General features: G+C 38.1%; 1 long non-coding RNA gene across 1 annotated transcript in view; it reads right to left on the reverse strand.

Annotated features, from left to right (window-relative positions):
* The window catches only part of LOC140697167 (uncharacterized), a 29869-nt gene extending 21660 nt beyond the window's left edge, over nucleotides 1-8209 (reverse strand). The window contains exon 1 of the long non-coding RNA XR_012074008.1: nucleotides 8143-8209. This is a non-coding gene — a long non-coding RNA (uncharacterized lncRNA). The remainder of the gene's footprint in view (nucleotides 1-8142) is intronic.
* Nucleotides 8210-18615: the final 10406 nt, after the last annotated feature.

Below are 18615 nucleotides of genomic sequence, written 5' to 3' on the forward strand. Positions count from 1 at the left end.
AAAATTCTTGCTGGAATTTTGATAGAAATTTTATTAAACCTATAGATATATCCAAGTAGAACTGACATTTTTACCATGTTGAGTCTTTCAGTTCATAAATACATTTCTCTATTTCTTTATGTCTTCTTTGACTTCTTCCAATAGTAATAGTGCAATTCTTCAGCACACAGATTCTGTATATGTTTTGTCCAGTACGCACCTAAGTGTGCCCTTTTGTTGGAGAGACATACATGGTAGTTTATTTTTAATTTTGGTTTCCACATGTACATTGTTAGTATATATAAATGTGATTGGTTTTTTCATGAGGATCTTGTGTTCTACAACTTGCTGAATTTATTAGTTCCAGGAGATAATTTTGTAGATTCCTTGGGAATGAATTTTGATACAGAAAATCATTTCATTTACAAATACAGACAATATTTCTTCCTTTTTCAATGTGTCTGCCATTTCTTTCTTTTTTTGTTGTATCAGAATGGTTAGAATAGCCAGTACTCACAATGATTGCCAAAAACAATGCTACAAAATGTGAATAGAACATTCTAGATCCTCTCCCTCCAGCCACAGAGAGCATCACTGTGTCTTCCCATCTGAGACCTGCTGGAATTTTTGGCCCAAAAATGTTGAATGATTCAGTGATTGTTGCCTTAAGCCACAAAATCATGGAGTTGTTTTTTCCAAAGCAATAGATAATCAAACATGTTTATTTGTGACACTACTAAGATTTGTAATTTGTTACCTTGTCTAGCAATACCTTAACTCATGCTAAAGTCAGCAAATTTAAATTTTCCAAATTGAAGTTTTGATATAGATAACACAGTTCTGTAATATAAGCAGTGCTATGCATACATTTAATGATTTTTAAACACTTGATTCATGGCATTGATTAAAAATGCATTTGCTATAATCCCCAGATAATTTAAATATCTTAATTGTAAACTGAATGTGAATAATTAAAAAAAAACAAGTGTCATGGTAAATTTTCAAGTCCCGCATATTTGCTAATGCTTGGCACATTTCTGGAATTGAGTTTCAAGTGCTTAAATTAATATTGTATTTTAGGTAGTGACATTATTATTATTTAAGTTAGGATGAAACTTCTCAAAATAACAGGAAAAAAATGGAAAACAAGCTCACCAAGTTTGAATGAGCAGGCAATCTATTAATCTCATGTTTCATAGAGTGGAAGTGTTGGAAAAAGGAGAGGACATGGAGAACTAGCATTCTAGTATTGTAGATACCACAAGCAAGGTTCCATAAGGGCTACTAATTCCTCAACTACAGAGAGTCCTTTTAGCTAGAACCAATCCTAGGGCCCAAGAAGGGGTAACACTCGAGAAGAACTCATGGGACCAGGGTTACAATTAGAAGTCTGATATTGCTTACTTTTCCCCAGGTCACTTAACCATTTTGACCTGAATTTTCTCATGAGTCAAGCTCCTTAATTTTATGCTTCTAAATAATTCCCTCCTAACCCCACAAAGGTCACACATCTTTAAAGGAAAAGATACAGAAACTAATCTGTCCATAATTTATGGGATATGTTGAAAATATCAAATGCTTTAGAAGCTTGCTTATTCTTTTACATTGACTACAATTCTTACCATTTAAAAACACTTCTTTTCCTCAAATACCCCAAATGTATATTTCAACTGTAATAAAATGTTAATGTCCATTTAACCCATGGCATGATACCACCCATGTTTTCCAATTCTTTGTGTACCAGTTGGGCCTTGTGTTCCAGCATCCTTGTAACGTGATAAAATGGATATAGATCATCTCACCTAAGAAAATCGAGATCCATCTGTTATATTTTAAATGCATCTGTTCATCTGCTAAATCCATTTGTCAAATTCATTTAACAGAGATTTCCTCTAAGTACATAAAATATGTGAGAAAAAGAATTAAGACAGAGTCCTGTTTTACCAGATACCAGGGGAAAAATGCTTACCCAAAGCCAACTATTTTTGCAAATGTTTTAAACATGTTTTTAATGTACTGTACCTGAATTGTATAAAGCATATTTAATCTGCTTTGAAAACTGTCCTCAATGCTAGAGTGAATAATTTTTTAGATAATGCAAACTTTTTTTTAACTTTTATTTTTAAACATGTTTTAATTTCAAGGGTAAATTAAAATATTGTATTTAGATTTATGGAAAAGAGACAATGAATGGGAAGGAACATTAAGTCAACCTTCTAAAGGTAATAAAGACTTTCGTTAGTTTGAATTGGAAGGAATTTATAAAACATTATGTATTTAGTGTGAATGCCACTTCCTCCACTTAAACATTGAGGTTTAGATAGGATGAGTACTCTATTAAGGTCCACAGATTTTCGGAGAAGATTGAGAAGTTGGGTCCAGAAGACACGAGAGGCAATGAAATTGACTGGCTGTTCAGATGATCATCTCTTGTACGTTCAGCAAATGACCTTCCCTCCTACACTGACACTGATCCCAGGAAGAACTTCTTTCATGTTTTATCCAACTTTCTTAACATGACATTTAATCTGGACCAAATAAAACTCTTCATATCTTATCTGTCCCTGTTATTTGTCACAGCATACATGAATCTTTCTACCATTTATGAATAAAATAAACCATTCTATGCAACTTTCTGAACCTCACCTGTGCAATGGGACAATATTCTCTACTACCACCTTAAATTACTATGAAGTCTTTAATAAAAGAGTAAGGTATGTAAAATGACTAATAATGTCTACATTTGTCATATACAAATTTAAGGAATTATTTCTGATTCCCACAATTCACATATCTACTTACCATCATTTTCACAATCTGGAAACTTTTCTTATGCTCTTTCCTCTATTTGGATTAACCTCACTCAGTCCTTCTCTCTGTGTTTTCATCCATGCAATTCTTACTTATCAACAAAGATCTAGCTCACCCGTGGCCTCCATCCATGGACCTTCTAATACCAGCCTTCTCCTCGCTAACACTTGCTTACTCCCTCCCTTGCTCTCCCATAGCACATGACTTGTGAGTCCTCATTAAATGCCCATCTTTCCCCCAGCCCCTGTCCTATAACTCCTAAATGGCAGATTCCTTTCTAATTCATCTTTATATCACCGAAGTCCAGCATCTAGAAGGTATTGAACTATTTTCTGGAAGAAGAAAGTAAAGAATTCTATTACTAGGCCATTTTCTTATTTCTTATTCTTACTTTAAATTCTCCCCATGCTTTATGATGTGGTCTCTTGCCACCTCTTGTATCAAATAGGACATAACTTCTCAAGCAGGAAGAGAAAGGCTTTTTCTTGCATGCTCATAATATTCTATTTATAACTTTTATTGTTATTGCTGTAATTTAACCATCTCCTCCCTCCCCATGTTTCATGTCTTTTTAAATGTGGCTATAGTTCTAACCATAGGGATCCCAAATTCAAATGCCAAATGGGCCAGACAACTATGAAAATAAAATGGAACAGGGTGGTGTTATAACACTTAACACTTGCTTAACTTTGACTGCATTCCAGACACTGGAACCAATTAGCTCCTTTAGCCTCACACCAACCCTATGTGTTAGAGAATATTTTTTATCCCATTGAAAAATAAACTAAAGCACAGTGAGTTTAAGTAACTTGCTGGACTGGAAGAGGCAGAATTTGAACCCAAATAGGCCTGCTCCAGTATCTACACTCTTAGGCACTGGAATAAACAATGCTAGGAAGTGGACGAGTAGATAGGGGTGTGAGTTACTAAAAAGAAACACATGTTCTTTCGAAACTGCCCCTGGAAACTCACTGGCTTAATGCAATATGTTATATTAATGGTCAAGCAAAGTCATGGTGGTTGGGTGTCTCCCCAAGTGACTTTTTAAGCCTATCCTAGTTTGACTAATAACCCACAAAATAACATCTTCTTATGAGAAAGCCAACCCTGTTCTGAGCTCAGGTGCATAGGGTGATTGGTAAGGCACCAGCACAGTGCCCAGCCGTCTATCAATGCTCCCTTATGTTGTATAAAACATACCATTGAGATTTCAGAGTTCGTTCACTCCCGTGAGTGAAATCACTCCCCTGTTCTTTCTGTCTTTGACATTCTTGATTCATATCAAGTATTTAAAAAGTGTTGCATGAATAAATAAATGAAGGAATAAGTAAAAGGGGAACATATAAGTGTGAAGTGTCATTGGTAACGTCTACACTAAAATCCTTGCTCATTATTATTAGGATCAAATAATCTCCAGGAAAATCACATGCTCCTAGATCTAGAGGAGCATAATTTACAAAAGACTTTAGAAGGAAAGATGTAAGAATCTAAAAAGCCTTCAGATTTTCTTTTTCCTGTGAAATCTTCTTATTAGAGGGGGAAAATGCTTTTCTGCAGTAACATGGAATGCTTTCCACAAAATGGTATATGATGGAAACTAGAAAAAGTTCTTACTATAAACTTCAGAACCTTTAAAGTAGTTCAGCCAGACAAATGTAAAAATGTTGAAAATTAACTCATTTAGGTATTTTTTGATCATTTGGAAAAGTGTCACCAATTATTCATTCGATCCTGAAATAAACAAATCACCCAATAATGATAAGACCTATGATTTTTTTTTGGTTCAAAACTCACTCCAGCTTCGGTCAATTTTGTTGAGGGGAGATTAGTAAACTTCTTATTCATTCTAGTTTTTTTTACACAGCATTTCTTTTTTATCTTTTTTTGAATATTTTTGCTTTTTTCTTTAAAACATGTGAAAGACTTCTATTTTTAATAACATCTCCAACTAATTATCCAAAAAAAAAAATAGCATTCCACACCAAATTCTATTATATACACAAAGATAGACACACAATCCAAATATTCTGGATAAAACATAGTAACCATCTTTAAAAAAAATAGACTCTATTTTTAGAGCAGTTTTAGGTTCCCAGAAAATAAGTATTTTCTTGAAATTGCACATGAGATCTCAAGAAAATAAAGAAAATTGGGGAAGAGTGCAGCTGAGCGTTAGTGTGCTCAGCATGCACAAGGTGCTGAGTTCAATCCCCAGTATCTCCATCAAAATAATTAAGCATAATTACTTTTCCTGCCCCCCGAAAATAAATAAAATAATTTAAAAAAAGTAAAAGGAGGGGAGGGTGTAGCTTAGTGGCAGAGTGACTGCTAAGCATGCACAAGGTCCTGGGTTCAATCTTCAGTACCTCCATTAACCAAAAAAATAAGTAAGTAAATAAATAAATTTTTTAAAGTGTTCGGGTTGGCAAAAATTAATAATAATAATAATAATAATAATAATAATAATAATAATAATAATAATAATAAAATAAGCATAGTGAGCAGGGCTAAAGTTACGGGTCCTGGGAGAAGTGAAAGCAAACCAGTCTATGCTTCACAGGATTCCCAAGTTCAAACCCATCCAACATGGGGTCACACTGCAAAATTACAAAACTGATTAGGAAAATGAGCTTTGCCGAGTTGAGATTGTTCAGGGCTGAAGAGGAAACCAGTGAAATGCAAGATCAAGCTGGGAATAAAGGATGCCCTCTGCTGCAGAGAAGGACAACGCGATGAAAACTATGGGGATGTAAGAGATATGAAAGCTGCGACATTTCTCTCATTGGAGGTGCAGTGGGGAGAGTATAGGGTAACGTGAAAAAATGCAAACTTTAAAGAGATAATGGCTGATAATTTTTCGAATTGATGAAAACCATGAATTCTTAGATTCAGGAAGCACAATAAATCCCAAACAATATAAGGAAAAAGTAACCTATACCTATTTACAAATGGTGGAAGAGGAGAAGGGGTAGAGAGTTGGGTCGGCATGAAAATGCATACACATAGGGAAAGGTCTAGAGAGAAAGGGAACAGAATGGTGTTAGAAGAGAGGACGGACGGGACTGGAACCTGACAGTGTATCTATTTCTCCACACCTCTATTTTGTAAACTTGGAAACCTTAAGTTCATGTGAGCCGATCCCATTAATGAAACACACTCTTCCTTCACAGCACGTTTTCCATGAGGGCTCATTAAAGTAATTTATTTCTTGGACTTAATCCTCCTTGACTAACACATACTTGAAAAACCTAGAATTGCACAACTCTTCCGGTAAACAAGATTTTTCTCATTCCAAAGCAAAAAAGGACTGGTTGGCAACACAACGCTAGCTCATTTCACACCATCCCGTTTCAGGCCCTGAATCAAACCAGCCATTGGCTTAAGCCCTTTTTTAAAAAATTATTTTAAAAATTTGTATGATTTTTGACATTCAAAAGGAAATAAATCCCTTTTTGTGTGACAGGTCTAGAAACAAGTACGTTTGGACATTCTGAACTGCCCTGCTGTTAAATCTTCCATAAATATACACGGCCTTACATTCCCACACCTGATTCTTTTTTGTCTCTCCATCTGCCAAGTGGTGCAGTGCCCATCCAACACAGGAGACTTGCCTACAGAAGTAATCTCCAAAGCGACCCCTGGGGGGAAGGGTAGCTGAGGTTGCCCGCAGGAAACGACTCAATATTTAAGTCGCTGTAAAGAGACACACAGCAAAAGCATGTGTCCATCCATCTCCAAAAATGTTAGGTCTCTTGCTTCCTCTAGTGATATATTTTTGCTATGAAATGGCTGCAGAGCCCTGGGAAGGCATCGCAGGTTTTATCAGCCTTGACAGCTGTCTCCAAGAAACGGCAGGCAACCCGCAACTTCAACCGCGGTGCAGAGCTCTCTCCTGTGGTCCTGCCCAAGTTCACAAAGCTGAGGTCTGAGCAGCACTCAGACAGAGACCTTCCCCGCTGAATGGACAGCCTGCTTCAGGGCAGGGCTCTCTCTGTGCAGAGAGCCAGGCTTTCCGATTACAGTGAGCCTTAGATTAATTGGAGCCTGGATGGTGACATTTAGGGCTGTTAAAACAGTCAGTCCGAACTCCTGCATTTATTTCCGGTATCTCTATGTTCCTGGCAGTGGGCTAGGCCCTCAGGGAAGGCAAGAAGGAATCAGAGCAATCATGCCTGCTAAGCAGCTCAGAGTGCAGGGTGTTCCATCTCTCGGGACTCGTAAGTCCCTCCCTATAGGACAGTCGCATATTCAAGCCTTTCCCACTGTCTCCTCCACCTGCCAATCTTCCCATGGCTCTCTCTTCAAATCTGCCTACTATCTGTTGTTCTTGTTGTTTTGTTTTGTTTTGCCCCACAACCTTCTGATAAAGGAATTACACTGACTGTTCTTACTATAGATTGAAAGCTGATGTCCCCTTAAAATTCTACTTGAAATCCTCTAATCCCCAAGGCGATGTTAAGAGATGAGGCATTTGGAGAAACACTCATCTGATGGTCAATTAAAATATGAATGGCTTCCCATGGCCCTTTGAATAAAAGTCACACTTTATGCCCTCAGCCTACGGCCTCCCACATGATGTGGTCCTGGTGGCCTTTCTGACTTATCTCATGCCCCTCCTCTCCCAGCTCACTCTCATTCAAAGTTGTCCCCGGCTTCAGAGCCTCGCTGTTTCCTCATGTTTTATTTCATGTGGCTCTTTATGTGTAGTTCTTTATCCTTTAACTCTGTTCAAATGTCACTTCTCCAGAGAGATTTTTCCCATTACCTTTTCTGAAATATGCCTCCCCCTGTCCCCAACCAGCCACTCTGATGTGATATTCCCAGGGTACCGCTGGGTTTACTCCCTGTAAAATAGTTATCATAAAGCCAGGACATTTTCATGTATAAATTCATTTATTTATTTAGATGTGGCTTCTGTCTCATGACACTTCAAGTTCTGTAAAGGTAAGGGTATCTGTTGTTGGTGATCATTTAACCTGCATTGCTTGCAGGGCCTCTAGCAGATGGTAGGAGCTCAATAAATATTTTTAGAATTAAAAAAAAAAAAAAAAGAGATGAGGCATTTGGGAGGTGGTTAGGTCACGAGGGTGCAGCCCTCAGGAATGGGATTGGTGCTTTATAAAAAAAGGTCTGGGGTGACTCCCTCGCCCCGCCCATCCTGTGGGGACACAGCCAGAAGCCGCCATCTCTGAGCCACGGAATGAGTCTCACCGAGAACTCGGCCGTACTCACAACTTGATGCTGGACTTCCCCGACGCCAGAACACAAAAAATAAATTTCTGTTGTTTATAAACTGCCCAGTTTATGGTACGTAGTTCGAGCAGCCCAAATGGACTGAGACAGTCCGCGTACCTTCGCCGGTTCTGCTTTCGGGCTGCGCCGTTGACTTCCGCCTTCTCGCGCTGCGAAGCTGCCTGTCTTACCGCTCCCAGCCAGAGGCGGCGTTCGCCCGCCCGCTCAGTGTGCACTCTCACTCCGAAGTCTGTTTCCATGGGCCCCGAGACAGTTCTCTCTGTAGGTTCTGCCCGGCGGCTTTGTACATCAGAAATGGAAAAAGCATAGAGGAAGGGAGCTCTACGGACTATTCCTGGTTCTGACACTGACCCTAGGGACATGTGTGACTTTACCTCCCTAAGCCTGATTTTCCCCCAGGCGGGTCACTGGGGCTGCACTGAAGATTCCTAACAGCACAGTGAATGACACATATGACAAAACCTATTGTATTTGCGTATGTTTTCTCGTCTTTTAAATTCTCTTTTCAATCTCTCTTCACATTTCCTGCTCTGTTGTCTGTCCCTGATCCTCTTGGGAAAAAAAGAAAATTGTCAGTAAAGACAAGCATGTATGTTTCAGAGCCAGAGAAGACTGGGTTCTAATCAAGCACTGCTTTTTATTTTACTTTTTACTTTATTTTATTTTATTTTTATTGAAGTATAGTCAGTTACGATGTGTCAGTTTTTGGTGTGCAGGATAATGTTTCAGTCATATGTTTACATACATATATTCATGTTCATATTCTTTTTTATTATTGGGTGCTACCACATATTGAATACAGTTCCCTGAAGCACTGCTTTTTAAAAAATTGTATTTTAACTTTTTTTTTTTTTTTTTTTACAATTTAAGACTCCCAAGAAGTTGCAAAAGTTACGGAACGGTTTCAGGGATCCCTTACACAGCTTTCCCCAATGATAGCATCTTTCGTAACCAAAATACATGACTCGAAACCAGGAAACTGACATCTGTACAATCCTATTTACACAACTATAGATTTCATTGGAGTCTACCAAGTTTTTTTGTTTGCTTTTATTGCATTGGATTCTACAAGTTTTTAAAATGTTTCAAATACTGCTATTTACTGGTTTTGTACCTTTGGAAAGTATTTCATCTGCCTGAGCTTTACTCTGCAAAATAGGAATAATTGAACAATATCAACCTCATAGAGAGTTTCTGAGTTTTATGGGAGGTCCCATTCATAAATTCACATACGGCCAACCTATTGTTGGTTATACGGTCAGTTAGGGCACGGACTCTAAGGTTAGAGAGCCTAGCTCTGTACACTCACTGTCCACTTTCTACTTGATAACCTCTCAGACCCTCAGTTTCTTCATCAGAGACGTGTGGATAATAATGGCACTTACTCAGTTATAGTTTTGAGATAGTTTAGATGATATTTAAAAAGGACTTCCAATGATACCTGAATGTGTTAGTCCTTATTATATTTACATTATCTAGTACTTAATAGGAGGCTACTAAATGTCAGATTATGTTTGTGCTTTATTATCCTTCTTATCCTCTAAATGTTGATTTATGGGATTCTGCCCTCAGCTGTCTTCCATACTGAATACAGAGAATTTCTATAACTTTTCTTCTGCCCTCAGGATTTCACTGATTCCCAGGTCTATACCTCTATCTTACATCCCTGCTTTTGCTTCCAAATCTGAACGACAAACTTCAAAACAGACATCTCTAAATGAAACCCATTATCTTTTTTTTCTTTCTGAAATATTGTGGGCTTGGTAAGAGTTCCCTACAAGTGAACCCGCAGACAAGGAGGTTAATTCTCCTACAGACAGGGAGCAGGGAGCCTCCCCCAACCAATTCCCTACCTTCTCCCTCCCAGCTTCCTCCCTCACTCACCACCATAGCCAGGGAGGAATCTGCCAAGTGGGACAAAAGAAAAGGTGAGGGGGAACTAACCAACTCAGACAGAAGTGTTGACAAGATGTAAATTGGAGTAAATTCCTGGATAGCAGGAATTCTGAGGGAGCAAGACGCAAGAACCCAGCTTCTGATGTGTGGGTTGATGATGTTGCACTGAGATGCTCTTCCGTCTGTCCTTGAAGGACAGTGTATTCATTTCCTAAGAGTGTCATAATAACCACAAACTGGGTGGCTTAAACAACAGACACATATTGTGTTATAGTTTGGGATACGAGAAGCCTGAGATCAAGGTGTCAGCACAGTTGGGTGCTCTCTGTGGTCTGTAGGTCTGTAGGTCTGTAGGTCTGTCCCTCGCCTCTCCCCCAGCTTCTGCTTGTTTGCCAACACTGCTCCTCCTTGGCTGTGAAGCATCACCCCAGTCTCTGCCTTCATCTTTGCATGATGTTCTCCCTGTGTACATATTTATCTCCAATATCCCCCTTTTTATAGAGACACCAGTCATACTGGGTTAAGGTCCATCCCAAAAGACTTCATTTTAACTTGATTACCTCTGTAAAACTCCTATCTCCAAATAAGGTCACATTCAGAGTTCCTGGGGTGAAAACTGTAACACGTATGAATTTTGGAAGGGGCACAAGTCAACCCATCATCAAGAATAAGCCAGGAGAAGTGATTGAAAATGCTCCTTCTACTTGGTTTTCCTTTTTTCCAGGTAGGGGAGAGTCTCATGCGTCATTACCCTACAGGGGTAAAATATCATTACCTAGTGGAAATGGGAGTAAGTATCTATGTTACAAGTGGTAGAATTTCTTCCTGACTGGTCTTAAAGCTTTTTATGATTTTGTACGAGAGAAGAAAACACTACGCCTTTTGTTAATAAAGTTGCAAAGAGGGAATTCATAGAAATAGAGATAGAGAAGGATACTTGAGGAGGTGAGTTGGGGTTCTGATGGCTGGGCCCAGAGTGGGTCCGTTGTCAGCCTACAACCTTGAATGTGCACAATGAGAAACAAGAAAAGGGACTGCTTTTGCGAGGCATCACTTGTGTGACCAAGAGTTGTGATAAAATAAACAGTGGTCTCGAGTACTGGGGGAAGGCTGGGAAGGAAGGGGCCATCATCCAAACTGTGAGTAGTGCCCTTCCATGTAAGTAAATAAATAAATACATAAATAAATAAATGGCCCTACTCTGGGTACCTCTTCTGCTCTTTCCAGTGTTACCCTGACCTTAAGGCTCCTCCAAGTGCCTTGAGGAGTGGGCTGGATGCTCCATCACCTGCAGCTTGGAGCTTTTCTGGGATACCCAAAGAGAAAACAATCAGGTGACACTGGCCAGTGACATGGTCATCCAATGACAAACACTGGATCTTATCAGAGTCAATACAAAGGACCCGGAAGTAGAGCTGCACACTAGGGGGAAGGACTTGTGGGATGTGGGTGACCAAAGCCGACACTTCCCAATATTGGAGTTTGCTTCCATCTTGGAAGAACACTTGATGGAGCATCAGGAGTCAGGACTGAAGGCAAACCAACAGAGGACAGCAGAATGCCTAGGAGACTCAGTGCACCTTGATCACCACCATAGGGTCCCCATCTGATGACAGAGATACTACCTTCTCCACATCGAATTATGATTATCCTCAACTCATAGACAAGTTTCCAAATTGTCTCCCTACAGCACACCAGTGCTACGGGATGTTTGTAAATATTATAAACAAGAACAATTTTTGATGTTTAACAAAATGGGTCACAAAGTGCACGGTATCTCATAACTTTTGGATGTTGTGGGGTTAAATTCATGTATCATCATTGAAATATGCAAAAATGGAACTTTATTTTGAGCACTTGTTTGAGCTTAATCTTGAATTTTTATTCTTGTAGCAGCAGGTGGGTAGGTATGGGTTAAGGTGAGTTACAGATCATAAAACTAAATGTCACTCAGTCTTTCTGAGAGGCAGGCCTAGTCCTAAGCCTAGTCTCACATCCCACTGACCAGGAGCCACTCAAATGGTAGCAACTAATTGCAAGAGAAGCTGGAAAGTGTAGTTTTCTCCTATATATCCTGGCTCCTCTGTTACCTCTTCAGAGCAGTCCCTCAGCTGTTGGAGAGGCTGCCTTCCAGGCTTAAGTCCTGAGAAAGTCTACTGAGTAAAACATAATTCTCAACTTTTAGGTTGTGCTTTTTTTTTTTTTAAGTCAACAAAAGGAAATGGATTTGGAGAATACTTATTTACCCAGTCTCTGACATAGTCTGCCCTCTTGGGTACCAAATATCTCCATCCTTTTACATGTAGAATATACTCCCCACTTTTCGCAAGGGAGATAGAATAAAGTTTCATCTGCCCACTGCTTCCAACTCAAAGTCCAGGATCCCTGGGTGACCACATACCTGTTTAAGTCAAGAAGAGGCTCTTCATCCAAATTCAATAAGATGAGAAGGTATATTTCCTGCACCTTCCCACTCTACAATACAAAATGGCAGACTGAAGCTAGGATAGCTACAATCAATACTCCCATCTGGAAAACAAAATTATGGGAGATCCACTGCGACCAATAGCCTGTAACATGACGAAGCTCTGCCAGGAAAGCCTACAAGATCCCTGTGCCCTTGTGGGGAAGGGTCCAGGTGAGACCCTACTCTTCCCTGGGATGACATCTTTTGTCTTTTGTTCTCTATGGCCCATGGCTCCACTCTCCAGAAGGCTCTCTTTCCTCTGATGCTCTACCTCCCCACACCTGAGGCAGGTGTCTGTGAGAAAGTCCCTTTTGGGTCACCGACAGCCTTCATAACTCACTTCCTGAGACTCTAAGTTTCTGGGCATCCGAGAGTTGTTTTAATGATAAAACAGTTAACATCTTCTTTAATGCTGTCACTCAGGTTCATGGAGCCTTTGGAAATAATGCTCAAAAAGTCATATTGTTTGTCTGTTTGCTTCCACTTGCCACCTTACAGCTGCGACTACACCCAAACCCTTTCCTGTACTTCATTTTGAAGGCTAATTTATTTCTTCACTTTCTCATCTCTGTGAATCTCTCTCAGGTAGCTGGAGAGTACCTGAAAGAATAAGTAAGAGGGACACACATTTAATTTGAATTTTTCTAAAGGGCAAAAATCTGACGTCCTTGAGGGCTTTTGTCAAAACCCTTTTTTCTTTTTCCAATTTAATATCCTACTGTTTGGGACCTAGAAGCAATAAGCTTTCCCAACTCTTTGAGACTTTAAATTTCTAGGCTTTCTCTATTCCCTTCACTTCTGCTTGTGAATTGACCAATTCTTTCCTGGTTCAGTATTTTCTTATAATACTTTTTGTTATAAGCAAAAAGTAGATAAAAAAAACACATTATCACTCAGGTGCTTTCCAACTCTGTACGTAAAAACATGGACTAGAAAATAGTTTTCTTTGTAGATGTCGGTGTCACAAGTATTTTGCTGCTGTAAGACATGCCTGTCTGACTTTCCAGCCTCTGAAATCAGTGTCCTCTCTGTCTGCTGCTTGACTACCAGGTCAGTGACACTAATTTGGTGTTTGTCATGCAGCATCCTTCTACTGAAAGGCACTAATTTCTGTTTGTAAGGTAACACTGACGCCATAATAGGTATGCCCCAAAATCTAAGTGGCTCAGTACATAAAGTTTATTTATCACATACATTTCAAAACAGGAGTTTATGACCCATATGTGATTCTCCTTCAGATGGTGTTTCCCAGATTCCACCATGTTGTACGCAGAGTTTCCAAGAAGAGAACATGGAGACTTGTGCATGGCATGTTTTTTATAAGTAACGTCTAGAAGTGATGTATTAGCTCAGGCTCCCTAACAAAATGCCATAGACTGTGGCTTAAACAACAGAAGTTTATTTTCTTTGGTACTTCGGTAAGTTCCTGTAAACATTTATTTTATCACAGGTAATGTTAAATAAGAGTGCATCCTTCCAGTGCTAAAAGAGACCAGTGTTACAGCATTGATGAGGAGTGGTAGACCTCGTTTGTCTGCATGTGGCTTTGAGACCTCATGTATAATGTTTATAAACTCTATGAGCTTCAGTTAATTCACCTGGAAAAAGAAAATGACTTAATGCCAAGTGATCACATATAGGGTTCATACTTTTTCATTCTTGCTCTTTTATTTTATGTTAATATGTTGCATAATAATCATTAAAACATAATTTTAATCAATGTATTTTTCAACATATTTGTCTTAGTCTCAATTCCCCCAAAAGAAGATTTTGGGGCAAAAATTCAGGAGCAAGGATCTGGGTAAGAGTTGAGATTTGGATATAAAACATCCTCTTTTCAAAGAAAGAAACCAGTTATAGTGTAAGCAAACAGAGCTCTAATGACTTACTTCACCAAAGGAGAACACTACATAGACAATTTTCAGCAGGTGCTATTAGAGAAATGGTTGTACAACATTTATTGCTGATGGGTTGGACTCAAAGGTTCTTAGGGTGGGACATCCATCAGAAGGAGACAGTGTTTGTATTGGTTGATTTCTTAACTCAGCTTGGTGCAAGCTGGACAAGGATCTGAGCAAAGAAGAATGTGTATTCAAGTCACAAGACATTCCGTGGTTTTATTGCATAACTGATAAGGGTGATTTTTAATTTCTCAGTCTTACACAATCAATGGGCGTGGTGGTTCTGGTTCTCACAGGGAAGGGAGGAAAACTGGTAAAAGGTGGATTAACACGTAGGTTACATTCAGTGGGGGTGGGGAGAAAACGGGTATTTATCTTCACATTCCTTATGGGTTAAGGGTTGCTTCTGGGATGTTAGCTCCCTGGCAGTCCTGGCTGCCCAATCTACTGGCTTTGCAGACTGGAGAGACCAGAGAAATTCCTAGGAAGGGAGACACAAGAAGCCACGGACATGTTTGGGAACTCTGAAGGTCATGCACCAGGTTAGACTGAGAAGGCAGGAGGGAGGAGAACACACGTGTGGCATTTGCTAACTGTGTTTAAACACAGTGAGAAAGAAAGAAAGAGAGAAAGAAAGAAAGGAAAACAATTTAGTTTTTACATTTAATTATAGACTTAAATTTTGCATTTCTTCTTAGATTGCACAATTTTGAAAAATAAAGTGTACTGACTCAGGGTGAGTGAGAAATTATTTTTGTAGTAAACACAGAAAAATGTGGAATTTCAGTTTTGTCTAAACTTATCCTCTGGTGATTGTTAAACTGTTTATCACATACACACAATGGAACAGAACTATTCTTCAATAATATTAGTCTAGAGACAACAAAAATCTAAGTTTTAACTGGTGATATCCTGTAGTTTAAAGCTTCTAAAGCATTAAACATTACAAAATAAAATTCCAGGCTGTATTCTAATGCTTAAGTGAATTGAGAAGACTTAAATTGAGAGGTGTACTAAACATTAATCTACCATGCTTGTTAAATATGTCTGGAGTTTAGTCCACGTTAAAAACAAAACAAATAGATTCACCAGATTGATTATCCAGTAGAGCTTCCCATGATTTGGATTTTGCCTATTGCAGGCCCACAATATAGCATAAATCACTGAAAGGCCCAGAAATAATGATTAATCTGGTAGCAATAAACAACTCTACTAGCACTCAAATTATAATCTTGGGGATCCATTCAAAACTGAAACAAACCAGGGATTTTTAGAAAAATGAGTAACTTTAGGTCTGGATCATAAAATCTACAAGATGATCTTGGGCCACCTTCTATCACCAAATTGCAAGGAACTGTCAAGTACTCCTGGAGTCATGTCGAAATGACTCAGGAGTCAAGATAAGGAGGCTCCCACTGGTCAAAGATGGAATTATATGAGCATCAGTACAGACAAACAATTCAATAGATGTAAACCCATCAACTGTGTTTAAATTCCATGATTTCACAATGATACCCATCTCCCCCATGAAAAATCTAATGGATCCTTTCGGAAGAGGCTATGAAGCCAACAATTTCTTTTGAAACAGATAAATGAAGAAGAAAAAATAAGCATCTATCCTGTCTTTTCTATACAAAATACACAACTGAAAACCAACTAGTAAAAGTGAGAAAGTGTCTAGTTACAAAATTATTTCACAAATAGGTAAAAGGAATAGCCCCATTCACAAGCCCTTGCTTTGAACATCAGTGACTCTGACAGCCCAGAAAAGAGGCAACCAGACATCACGTGCCATTTGATGAATGATACACCACCATCTAAGAAATAGTCTTGCCAAAAACATCAACCCTCAATACGGTTACGCCTCTGGATATAACAACCAAGTCACAGAACATTCCAAGGACAGTAGAATATTCTTGATGCCAACGATCTCATTTTTCACTAAGAATCATCATTTTCTTTGACTTCTTTACATTTTTTTTCATGTCTTTAGTGAGCACTGTCATTGGCTTTCTTTTTAGAAGTATGTCCAACAAATATAACGCTTGGTTTTCTTACTTTATACAAACTACCACCTAAACTGCAGTCGCCAAGGAGCAGCCGTACCTCCTCAAGGTGTGGCTGCAGTGTACTCAGCAGGGCTTCTTCATTAACTACATCACTCACCAGCCTTTCAAAACGCTTGAATCCAATTTGTGCCATAGCTCAATTATAAATTACAACAGGTTGTGGACCTCTGGGGTCAGACTTTATTAGTAGAAACTGTGAGTGTTAAGTCAACAAATTTAATTGGTCTGATTTAATATCTGCAGCAGTTATAAGGCAAAAGAAGCATAATGTCAGGTGTGAATGTTCATGGGTCCTTTCCTCCATCCTGCAGACAAAATCTGAATGAATTCAGCATTCAGTGTAGAGCCTTGTTAATAAATCTCATGGATACAGGAGAAAAAAATTGAATGGATTTTTAAAAATAGCCTACGTGTAGAGACATATTTTTGTAGTAAATCAAAAGTTTGAATTAAGCAGGTGTTGCCCCAACACTTCCTTGTTGCCTGCTCTCTATTTATACTCATGTGAACTTCCTCTTTGGAGTTTCTTTTAAGAGGACCAGAAAAAAAACCCCAAATCCCTGCAATATTTTTAAGTCTGTATTTTAAAATACTCAAGGCTGAGAAATTATTCATAAAGGAGAGACTTGTGATTTGCAAGAGCCAACAGTTGCAGCTCAAAATTGTCAGTTTCAAAGGTAACGAGGCATAAAAGTTTAAAACATAAGTAACATCTGGAAATGTTTTTTAAAAAGCCTATTTTCTTTCTTATCTTATCCTATCCTCAGCTTAAGAAAATGATGGATATTTTTTCCTAGCAGTCAATAGATTATATAAAATTCTATCCACATAAAATTGAGCATATATTTTAGTCTACCAAAAGTGAGTTATTTCTGTAAATGTCAAAAAACAAGTCTACTTCACTTTGTGGCATAATCATGATCCTATAAACCTGTGGATGAACCAAAATCTTTTTACATTAAAAAAAGAATTATGTATATTTCAATATTTTCAATATTCAAATGGTAATGGTAATAGTAAATGTAAAAAAAATATATATATATATATGAATTCATTTTAAAATTAAATGGTATTAATTGGCTTCAATTTAGTGTGAAAGAGCTTAAGAAAAAATGTAAAAGATGGACTGGAGGAACTTTTGTTAATGATGGCCAAAGACAAGAATTTTTTTCTTGTGAGAAGCGCAAAACTGATGGAGACAAATACACATATTCATACACATCCTCACACACACACATACACACACACACATACACACAGAGCCGTTTTCTTAATGTGATATAGTCTTTGTCTTTTATCTATTCCTGTCATTTCTTGTCAGATAATAATGCTTGAATTTTTAAAATCAGCTATTAAGTCTGTATATCAAATTGTACTGAATATTTACAGGCTGAGCTGACCAGCAGTGAGGCTATTGGTATTATCAGCCATCTTGTCATGAAGTTACATTATATCCACCCACTCTAGATTCATGTTAACATCCAGTACTCATAATTTTATTAAAAATAAAGAGGTGCTTTATGACTATGGGATTCCTTTGCTCTACTGGTCTAAAATAATTTAAAAAAGAAATGAATTTATTTGGGGATGTTTTATGCCTAGTAAGCCCCTGCTGGTCCCCAGTGCCTATGACTTATTTTATTATTTAAGAAATACACTTTCATAACATCTCTTGAGGAATTAATATCAGGGGTTCTGGAATACATTTTAACATCTAAGAATTTCTGTGTTTCCAGTGTCACCAATACACTTGCATCTCCTTAGTATTCTAATGCCTCTCTAGCTTCCATCATCACTAAAAAAAAAAATCAATAAAAATCCAATATTATACCTGCAAAATCTGCCTACACTCTGGCTAGTCATTTGAATTCACTCAGAGATTTGAATTCATTCAGAGAATTGGGATGCCTTTTAGTAAATTTCTCACACATATTTTGCTGTTTTAATCTATTCTTCCTAACGGTTGTTTTAGCATAATAGTAACACTCCAAATGTACTTAATGAATGAGTGCACAAAATCATTCCATTAACTACTTTAAATTTCCTTTTAAGAATCTCTCAAAAATGGATGTTAAATTTGTTGTTAAACTAGTGGGAAAATATGAAGTATTAATAGAAACTTCTGTGCATCGTTTGAAACATCTGTATCCTTTATTCACATTTTTAAGGATATTTCACTATTTTAATAATCTCTTATAGCTACTCATGTTAAGAAATGAAGATGAATTCCACACAAGAA

This window comes from Vicugna pacos, chromosome 6, assembly GCF_048564905.1.
Source record: "Vicugna pacos chromosome 6, VicPac4, whole genome shotgun sequence".
NCBI lineage: Eukaryota > Metazoa > Chordata > Mammalia > Artiodactyla > Camelidae > Vicugna > Vicugna pacos.